The sequence below is a fragment of the Mya arenaria genome, chromosome 14 (assembly GCF_026914265.1).
Source record: "Mya arenaria isolate MELC-2E11 chromosome 14, ASM2691426v1".
NCBI classification, from domain to species: Eukaryota; Metazoa; Mollusca; class Bivalvia; order Myida; family Myidae; genus Mya; species Mya arenaria.
Genome location: NC_069135.1, coordinates 1126057 through 1137978, shown reverse-complemented (window position 1 = coordinate 1137978; position 11922 = coordinate 1126057).

Genomic DNA, 11922 nt, shown 5'->3' with positions numbered 1-11922 from the left:
TTTTACAAATATGAATCTGACAAGATCCTTCACCATACTATCATATTAGGTTAACAAACCACTGATTAACATAATCTCTTCTACAGACAACACACATCACTTAACGGAATATAACAACATCCAAAACACAGAACGACAGACAGACCAGACCAGCAACAACATCCAAAACACAGAACGACAGACAGACCAGACCAGCAGCAATGTCCAAAACACAGAACGACAGATAGACCAGACCAGCAACAATGTCCGAAAGCAAATATCTTTTCTGGTTTAAACATAATTATAGTGCACTTAGCAGTATTTGCATATCTAATGGAAGTTCTGGAATGCATTTTTATATACAGCGTTCAAATGGTTATAAATGAGGCTCCGTTTATAGAGGAATATGTAATTATCTGTAATCCTAAAAGGTACTCTAAGGGAAGACATTGTTTGCCTTTAACAACAATTACATATGTCTGTTTTAACGGAGCCTCATTTCTAGCCTCTTTGATTCCGTAGATATGAGATGATTTCCAGAACGTCCGTTTTATAAGCATTTTTACAAGAAAAATATTTGAGTCAGGGAAAAACAATTTTGTTAATGCAACTTGGACACTTTCCTTCAATGTTTGCCTAAGACTATGCAGTGACCGAATTATCTTTCAAGAACTGGTGAGCAGTTGCCAGGAAAGACTGGGAAAGAATCTAGAGAAATACCATATATATTTTTAATGAAATTATACAAAACAATATAAAGCTCTTGTTTCTAAAATAAATGTGATGCAAGTATTTTCGAATGAAAAGTATCAATATTGTTTGGTGAAGAATCGCAGATTAGCACTCGGTCATGTTTTTCTAAAATGCACTCTTTTGTGTATGACGAAAAAAAAGCGTATGGCAAATCATAATAAGTGTTAAAACTAAGATACCGAAAGCTGGAACTCATTAGCAAATTTTGATTTTTGCTTAAATATCGTTTTGAAGGCTTGAATTGTCAAATAAGCGTATACGAACAGCTTTGTTGTTGCGTAATTAATTTGTTGATTGAAATTATCACGTAATGTTATTAATGTTTGGTTAACATGGCAAACTATCTTAGGAATTCTTGAAAGTCCAGGTGGTCTAGTGGTTAAGGCGTTGATTATCTAGTGGTTTATTTCCTTGTCTTGGGTTCACACCCCATTGAAATCAACATACGTTTTATACTATACCTGTATTTTTCTACAATTTTAATATCGTAGAGTAAAACAATGATAAAATAAGTGCTTTCAAATGCATAATCGAGAAAACTATTTACACCCAACACTTCTTAGTTAAAATGCAAATCATTAGTACTTCAGAAAGTCACGTGATTGCAAATTTTGTAATGACTTTGTGTGAGATAAACTTCGATTATGCTAAAAGTAACTTTCGGTTTTACTGCATTTTGTAATATATATATATTTGGGGGTTGAAACTGTCATTAGGTTTAGAGAAGTCATTTGAGAATGCATACAAACAAATGAGTTTACCTAACTAAAACATAATGGGACTTAAATGAAAGTCGTTGATCTCGTAAATACACGACAGCTTTACTGGGAATGTTGCGTACCCGTTGCGTTAAACAAGATACCCAAAGACACCTTGCTGTTTGCCCGATGATACTCCTTTACAGTCGAGCCGACTTTTGAATTTGTCCCTGTCCTGTCAGGAACTGGAAGCAGTGTCGCTCCGATAGCGACCATTTATATTACTGTGCCAGACTTTGAGGTACCCGGGTAAGGCTACACGCGCTGCGCAACCACTGGGAAAAATAGTACAAGTCTTATAACCAGACACATGTTTTCCATGTTTTATAGTTGTTTTTTAGGTTTCCTGAAAGTACAGTCGACTGAAGGTACACTTATCTTTGACAACATATTTGTACACAAATGGACTTCCATCAACTGTATTTTGTTGTGTCAAACATATCAGCATCGTGTAATGTACATTTGTATACGTACACTTAAGTCATTGAGATTTTTGGTGAAATATTGCCTATTGGTACAATATTCACATATCCATCGATTAATACCGCCATGTATAATTTCTTGTTCACCATACATTGACCAACATAATCAACAAGTGTCGAGTTGACGATAATTGTCTTCGTGAGGTGTATTGGGTAGATTCCCGCTGTTTAATGAAAGACATACGAAAATGGCTTAATATTGCCAGAAACTTAAATTCCAGGATAATTGTATATTTGGTGCTGTTCTGCCGGATATATACTGTGGATATAAATAATTGGTGACATTCTCTAATTGTCTGGTCTAAATTAAGTCTGGCTCTGTCCTGGCTGTGTAAAAGTAGAATTGTTAACTCCCGTACTATGAAGTAGACCGCGAGATATTTATATCAGTAATAAGAAGACCTCGCCTCTAGTTGTTTTCAAACAAATAAAGTCCAATTCTGAGCAGTCGCCATACCTCAGCCTTAGAGAAAATACAAAATTTAGAAATGTTTTCATTAATTAAATATCGAACTTTGAAAACATGATAAAGTTCCGAGATATGAAAAAGAAGTGTACAATCGTTGGAAATATTATTGAGGACGAGTTCCATTGTGTCCTCACATAACCTGTGTATACAGACCTCTGACGTCAATACCTCCCAAGGTAACAGACGAGCGTTGGCGTTCGCCCCGCGTCGCTTTTGTAATATGAGATGCGTTGGGCACGTTTTTTTACACTTGCATACTGTTTTAGCATACACTCCCACGATTTTGATGAAATATATAATAACTAATGGGATAAGTCTTTCAAATATAGACGCATTTATACAATATTTATAAATGCTTGCGTTGGTTCTATAAACAATAGTATATTATATTGTGCTTTGTTACCCGTACCCCCAATGTCTGATCAATAACTGTTATATTATAATAGTAGTCATCAAATACAGTTATATAATTCGTAAGATTAATAATGCTAAATTGTAATAAATTGAAACGCCGTGTTAGTGACTCATAACGAGAAAAAAATGGTAAGTTAATACAAATCTAATCTGTATGTTCTTTTTATTTTGTATGTGTTTAAGGAAATGTAATTACTAAGAAGTATATATTTTCACATGTCACACGTCATGTTTTTTGTTTAAATATTTGTTTGAGTGAGCTTGAAAACTATTCTGTTCTGGTCTGTTTTGTTCTGTTCTGTTCTGTTCTAAAAAAAAGGCTGTGTGAACAATGATGCGAAAATATTACATCATCTCTGAAGCTCAACCGTAGATGCTATGTTTTGACTAAACTGGATATTTGCAATTAACTTGCAAAACGGGTAAAGGTCATATTAAAAAAAACCTTTTACCTTATTGCTGTATTAGATGAGCAGGATATGAATAACTGGAATATGACTCAATATATCCAAATGTAAGTGTATGTCAGTGAGACATAAAGCTCGACACTGTAGCGAATGTTCAGATATTTTGAACTGAATGAAGACATTGCTTAAAGAGAAGTGACTTCAACGATTTCTTACTATCTATTCGTAGAGGCTTTAGAACCATATTTAGCCTCTAACTTTGACAGTGGTCTAAACCTTAAAGGGACTGGACACAAGATGGTCCGTAAATCGGCAAAAACAGCATTTCCTCAAAACAAGCATAGAATGAGGTATGGGGCTATTAAACTCTGACATATTGTACCGTGCTTGCCCTGCATTACTCTAAAGGGGTACACACTTCCTTGAAGAAGGTTTAACTCTGAAGATATAAAATTCAGAAGGAGCAGTACTTTTAAATTAAAACTTAACAAAAAACAAACTTAAGAGCAATTTCCTAAATGCCTTTACAATGATGGGATTTCTTAACAATCATCATAAAATGATAAAGACTTATAACAAAAAAACAGTGTACATTGCAATCAAAACATCTTGCATACAAAGAAAGAATGCTACATTGTATATGGCATATAAATGTAACTTAAATCCTTTCAATCAATTAAAATACAGTCATTTAATTTTGCACTTAACAATGACTAAACATAACATAACATAGCATTTTTGAGCATTAAACGTTTAAAACATTCATAGCCAGCATAAATTATGCATCACATTGTCTTAATAACCGAAGATATGTTCAATAGAGTGATTTTGCACAATTCCATACATATTAGTGAAAATAGTACTAGTTATCTTATTAGGTTCGTGATCGTTATATTAATACATGGTATTCAACTTTTCAGATATTTCGTTTTTCTAAATTCTCATGACGTCAAAAATATAATGTTTTGTTTTGTAGGCCAATAGCAAAAGTCGGATTTAAAGAATTATTTCCTTAAATTATTAAAATTGGAACGATCTAGATGGAAATAATATTCATTTTAAATGACATTCATGTTGCAATAAGTACAACTTATTTCTGTTCTTGGGAATTTTGTGATGTCTTCTCGTTTCAATCAATAAATCGTTAAAGGAAACCCGATTTTTTATAAGTGCTATATTTAGTCATATGTATTACATTTGAGTTCGTTTTTATACCAACTGAATGTTTCTAATGTCGGATTCAACAATATCTGTTTAGCAAGATTGTTTTTATAATATCAATAAGTCTTGCTTTATTAATTTCAACATTATATATTTACACCTCAACTTCCATTCCTTAAATTAACTGCCTTTCAGCAATTGCGTTCATCAATCGATGAACGCAACATCTTCGGATATGTTCGGATCGTAATTTATTGCATAACAATATACATTAAAGCTATTGATCTTGTTATTGGTTGTATTGTGTCTGCAGGTCCCGTAAAATATAGATCAACATTTTTAAAAGTGTTAGTTTATTATATTTTAAATATAATGGTACCAGAAGTGTTTCAATTTTACGTTTTAAAGTGATTTCAAGTGGTTGATCTTTTCCCGCGTTATTGTGACGTCATCGGGTCGTTCTATTTACAGAATGGGTAAGAACGGATTACTTAAAGGTTTTCTTAAATGAAATGAAGAATTTTTTTTAACAATTCTTGAATGAAATAATGAACTATTGGTGTAAATATAAGGAATGAATTGCGGGGTTGATGTCATTATCGGGGATATGAACGCAATTGGGTTGGTCAAAGTACGCGTGGAGTCCTTCGGACTCCACACACATTGACCAACCCAATTGCGTTCATACCCCGATAATGACATCAACACCGCAATTTATTCCTTAAATAAGGAAGCTTGGAAAGAGAGTTCGTATTAGATTTAAATATTCTTATTCAGTATTTAATAACCTTTATTTTAAATTCTTCTTCCATTGGAAGTCTGCGTTATTCTCCATAACACGCAGTAAGATTGGTATTTTTTTCTGACATTTAGAATACTCCTCACAAATTTGGTGGTACCCGAAAACTCTTCACCTTAGTTTATAGTTTGGTATTTTTTCTGACATTAAGATTACTCCTCACAAATATACAATGAATTAATGTCTTTGGCTGGGTGGTATCCGAAAAATCTTCACCTTAGTTTATAATTGAGCCAATGCCACTATAAATAAGTTTACATTTTTCTAAAATGATAAAAGAAATAAACAAACTGTTCAAGGTCTGTGTCCTTATCCAGTTACCATTGTTACACAAAATTATACCTAAATATATTTCAACGATTCAATCATTTCTAAATTTGTACAGTAAAAGGAAAAGTTGAATTTTGATTTTCTATCTCACTCAAATATCATTATTGCGGACCGCTGCAGCGGCCCGCTATAATTAATACGTTGTGAGTAAAAGGTTTATGGAGACTTTTAAAAGAACTTGGTTGAAAATATGCGTCTCTTTTTCCTAAAAAAATCAAGTACTTTTGAGCTGAAAATGTAGACACAGTCAAATTTTCCCTTGAACACATGAGTTGTCGTTCTTACCATAATGATTGTCTCGTCATTAAATGAACGGTGTTACTTTTGACATTAATATTGTAGACACAGTCTTTTTTGCAGAGTTGTCTTTCGTACGTTTGACAAAAGCGCGCGAGTTTCTGATTTTCGGAACGTTTCTGGCGGGTGGTGCTAAAAGCCGGTACCCGGTCTCCGGTATCGCCCGGTATCCGGTTATCAGATGACTAATCTCATTATGACGCTTTTTATTGCCTTTTAAAGGTTTCATTATCGGATAAAGATCTCTGTTGTTGGTGGTATGCTTTAGGTTAAGAAAATAGTTTGAGTTATTTATGTATTTTCCCGAGTAAGCAAGAGACATATTGATTTAGTGCTGTCACAAAACTTTGTCCCCTGTAAAACTTATAGTTGTACTGAAACATATAGTTGTACTGAAACCTGGAAGAAGTGTTTAATATTAACTGTAGTTGTGCATAGACTAATGTTTTACTAATGTCTCTTTGAATTCCTTCATAGCCTTGACTCTACATCAGCCATCACCAACTTCAAAATATTTACATGGTACATATGTTTGTGGGCCCGCTGTGATACTTTGTATACAGTTGTTCTTGTTTTAGATATTGCAGTGTTCACTTTTGAATCCCAAAGGCTACATCAACTTGATGATAATAAAGTATCGTTTGTATTGCTATGGGTGTCTGGGCAAAATTGATCGCGTCGTCGGCAAAGATATTTAAGTATGATTTTTCATCAGCTTTTACTGCAAATACCGTCTATATTATGATTAATATTTGATAATATTCATCTTGACGAAAAACCAACACCAAGCTGGAACTGGGGTCCCCCTGTTTCACAACGACGTGAAGAATGGAGACAGGTTTGTTTAATATCGTACACATGCTTTGACAGAATTATACATTGCTTGTTTGGCTTTTACAAACTGCATGCTTATATTTTAAGTTATAAATTAGTATCATTGTATTGAACCATTTTTCATTATCGATAAAACATCAATATAATTTCATTTTCGAAGCAAGAGTTCTGGCAATAATTGAATAAAAAAAATATATAAATACAATCGTTCGTCGATTTTCCTTCTCGACAGCAAAATTGATTTAAACGAAACATATAAATAGGCATAAAACCTGCAAATCTACACAAGACATCGCTAAATTATAGGACAACAAATAAATTAAGAGCAGTTCAGGTATTAGAGTAAATACATATCACTTTACTCATAAGGATCTAACAAAATCCTACACTCCTACACCATACTATCATATTAGGTTTTCAAACCACTTATTAACACAATCTCTCCCAGAGACAACATACATCACTTAACGAAATATAACAACATCCAAAACACAGAACAACAGACACACCAGACCAGCAACAATGTCCGGAAGCAAATATCTCTTCTTAAAACATAATTATAGTGCACTTAACAGTATTTGCATATCTAATGGAAGTTCTGGAATTCATATTTATATACAGCGTTCAAATGGTTATAAATAAGGCTCCTTTAATACAGGAATATGTAATTATCTGTTACCCTTATAGCTACTCTAAGGGAAAACACTGTTTGCTTTTAACGACAATTGCATATGTCTGTATTAACGGGGCATCATATCTAGCCATTTTGATTCCGTGGATATGAAATGATTTCCAGAACGTCCGTTTAATATGCATTTTTACCAAAAATAGATTTGATTCAGGGAACAACAATTATGTTTATACAACTTGAGCATTTTCCATCAATGTTTGCCGAAGACTATGCACGAGCACGTTCAAAAACGAGTGATCTATTTCCCCTGTTTTTTTTTTAAATATTGGAAAAAACAGAGAAAACAACACTTCATACTCTTTTGTTTTCATAATAATGCATGTATGCGACTTAAAGTCAAATTTTACCTCCAAAATATATTTGCATCTTAAAATATTGTGTAATCTAAGCAGAACCGCAATATTGCGAAAATGCTTTCTTCCAACAGCAATGCCATTTAGCAAGACGAATATACGAAGCTAACGCCACACAAAAATCATCAAACTATATCGTTTCACTTTAATATTAATACACAGGGCAGGTGAAACGTCGACCACTATCGAAATTAAGTCGCATATTTCGACAGTCGCCATATTATCAGATAAAGACAGTATGGACGTTTGTTTTGTAATTTATTAGTGTTGGCAAAATATTTGCGAAGACCACCTGACCATCATCCTATTATTCTACAGGCCGTGTCTAAGGCTTTCATTAAACGCGTAGTGCACCACAGCTACAAAGACGGGTCCAACACTTTTAACAGTCTCTGTATTCCGTTAAGCGTACACGCGCTCTTTTAAGCTAGAGGAAAGACTTCAACCATTTTGTTATGAGGTGGTTGCCGTCTTTTCATAATTTTAGCAGACATTCATCTACAGACGTTCTCGTAGATACCCGACAGCTTGCCGGAAACGCTCTCAAGTGAATGTTGCGTACCCGTTGCGTTAAGCCAGATACCAAAAGACGCCTGGCTGTTTGTTTGGATGATGCTCCTTACGGTAAACCGTTTTTTTTAATTTACATTTATTGGTTCCTGATCTGTCAGGTACTGGAAGCGACCACTTGCATTATTGCGCATAACTTACTTTTTGTTCTCTAGTCAGAAAATAATAAAGAAAAAAAGCTTTCATCGACTAACACAATTAACCAGTGTCGAGTTGACGATAATCGATTAAGCTCTTTCAAGTGGATAATCGCAAGATATGAAATCATGTAAATGCATAAGTATTTTACTTGAATCTCATTGGGCATTTTACCAAGTTAGCATGTTTGACGCCTGCGTGCAGCCTTTTTTCAGTGCAACTTCACCCGTTAATGTTATCCGTATCATAATAATACACAAATGGTATACCGTTTATCGAGAAGAATGGAATAATCCTTGCCGAATAAATATACTTCACGTCAACGACAATCGATGCTGTAGATCTACAATCGATTCTGTAGGTACAACGAATGAACTATCTATTTTTGCAATTTGACAATGTTAATTATAAATCAAAGCATGTTCAAGACGGTGTTGTACACTATATACGAGTAAGTTCTAGTGTTTTGTCAGTAAGTATAAAGCATCATATTTGAATATGGCCTGAAAACAACAACACATTCAAATAAAAAAAATGAAATATTTTTAACAACCTACATATCACAGTGATATCAATATAAAATTAATTACGCGTAACAAACATTTGAATCATATCCTATGCACTCAACGACAGACATCCAAATCTTTAAGAGACAGACATACATACATACAGACAGACAGAAGACAGACAGACAGACATACAGACAGAAATGTTTATTGTCGTAAACATGTTATTTAACAGGTTCTTGACAAAAAGTAGAAAACATAAACGCACATAAATATTCAGTATGATCACAAAGATGCATAGTCTACATACAAACAAAAGAGAATAGTACGAGTATAAGTGATTTAAATTAAAAAACAAAAAATAAGGTATCAAAAACTGGAAAAAGATACATATCAATATTAAACTGTAAGATATATATTGAATATAGTAATGAAGTATTATGGGAGGCTATTGACAAATGTCATAATTCTTGAAAGATCTAAACGATGCTATTTATAAAAAAAATCTTAACATAAATGCTTGATTTATAAATTTACCTAATGCTAAGCTACTTAGAATGCTTACTTTTTTGATAACATTAGTTCGATCAACTTGTACATACTTGGGTTTCTAATATAATATTTTTTAATTAATTATTTTCTGAGGTCATTAACGAAAAGTGACAAGTAAAAACATGATTTTGTGTATTAAGTTGTTAACTTTTACAAAGTTCTGAAGAATCGGCCCACATACTATGAGCCTTAAACCCTCTGAATCAAGTGACGAAACAGAAACAGTTCGTATTGAGTGCGTTATTTCCGGATACCAAATATTTTGCAATGGCAGACAAAACTGAGTTGGGCAAGGGGCGTGTTTAGAAGCACAAGCTTTTGACAGTCGCCCCGCCCTAGGAAACCGAAAATTAAATGGTTTTAAGTTCTGGCAGAATGGTTTGGGGTACACACCTACGAACGTTTGACATTTTCTAGTAAAAGAGGTAAATATTGAGTGTGTTTAATAAACTTTTTTTCAGAAATTGACATAAAAAGTAAACCTTACAATCTGTGGGGGGGGGGGGGGGGGGACATAGCAGAATAAACTAGCTGTATTAGATAAGTGTACAAATCACAAATAACACATAGGACATATGTACATTACGCAATAAAGAATGTACATAGCACAATAGACGATGCACATAGAACGAATAACATAATACATTAAACAATGTACATGGCCCAATGAAGAATGTACACCTCACAATAAAGAATGCACATTACACAATAAATAATGTACATTACACATTAAATACTGAACATAGTACAATAGATAATGTACATAACACAAGAAAGAATGTACATAACATTATAAAGAATGCACATAACACAATAAATAATGTACATTACACAATAAAGAATGTACATAACACAAAAAAGAATGTACCTAACACAATAACGAATGTACATAGCACAATAAAGATTGTACATAATACAATTAAGAATGTGCGTAACACAATAAAGAATCTACATAACACAAAAAAGAATCTACATAGCACAATAAAGAATGTACACAACACAATAAAGCATGTGCATAACACAATTAAGAATGTGCACAACACAATAAATAATATACATAACGCACTAAAGAATGTTCATTACACAATAAACATACACATAACACAATAAAGAATATAATGAATGTACATAGCACAATCGAATTTTACAAAAAATTATCATGATATTTTTTTTTTACAACTCAGCTTGTCCTTGTTATCCTATCCAGACATTATCATATGGTTACATAACTATAACTCCATATAACGGTTTTAATCAGTCAACAAATACATTTAAGTGGGACTTAATAAGGACTTAAGAAGTTTTGCGAAATTGTGGCCAGGAACCAGTTCAGTCATTAGTATTTTTTCTCGAATGTCAATGATGACCTAATTTTAGTTCTAGAATAACTTTCTTAAATTCCATGAAAGCATTTTTGTTAATTTACAATGTCGGCGCATAAGCACAATTTCATTCTGTGATAATGATAATAATGAAAGAAAATGGTGTTACTAAACTTATAAAACCTTTTCCGCCTATGTGTGAATATCGTGTCCATTTCAATAAAGATAATAAAAAAAATCTTCTGAAATGTTTCACCCGCAGAGAAAAATAATTTGCGCCACGGTGGTAAATTAAGTACATTAAAAACAATTAAAGCAAGAGGCTAAATAAAAAAAAACCCTATTAAAATCGCTCTCATTTCAACATAATGACCATTGAGATAGCAACAAGTAACGTATTACTTATTTGCATTTAAAGACATGGGTGATGGTATTTAAAAGTACAAATCACACGATGTTCAACGCTTCGTTAATGCCTTTAACGCATTCATGTTTTAATGCGTTGCCCTGCTACCATCTACGTATCAGCGTACCATTATAACTCATTTAATTCATGACATTAAATGTGAAATCATTTATGATAGTTTCCATATCAATACGCTTAAAACTTGAACAAAAACAGTTTCGCAAGAAGACCATGTAAAAAAAATCATTTCTCGCTCTTTACAAATTCGAAGAAAGTGTTATTTTCCTGACACTTCATATATCAATAAACACAGAAATAGAAAGTTAAATTCAATTTAAAGAACTTTTTCCAGAGGGCCGCAATCGATCCCTAAAGTTCGTTTTATTCGAGTGGTATATGCAATCATCAGTTTCGGGATGGATATCTTCGCCCGTGTTTAAATGTGGCAGGGCCTATGGTGCTTTTATCAAAATATTTCAACGGTCTTATAGGCACATTTTGCAGGGTAATGCTCGACAAGTTCTGTAATGACTTTATTTTAATAATCTAGGTGTCCCACTTCAGTAGATATGTCATACTGCAACATGCAGTTTTATTATATTTTTTTTCGTCGTTTTTAGGTTAACGTGTTTAAATAATTATATTATCAGTTTTCAGAGAGCATCAGAAAGCGTTTATGTTCTTGTAAGTGTTAAGTTGTC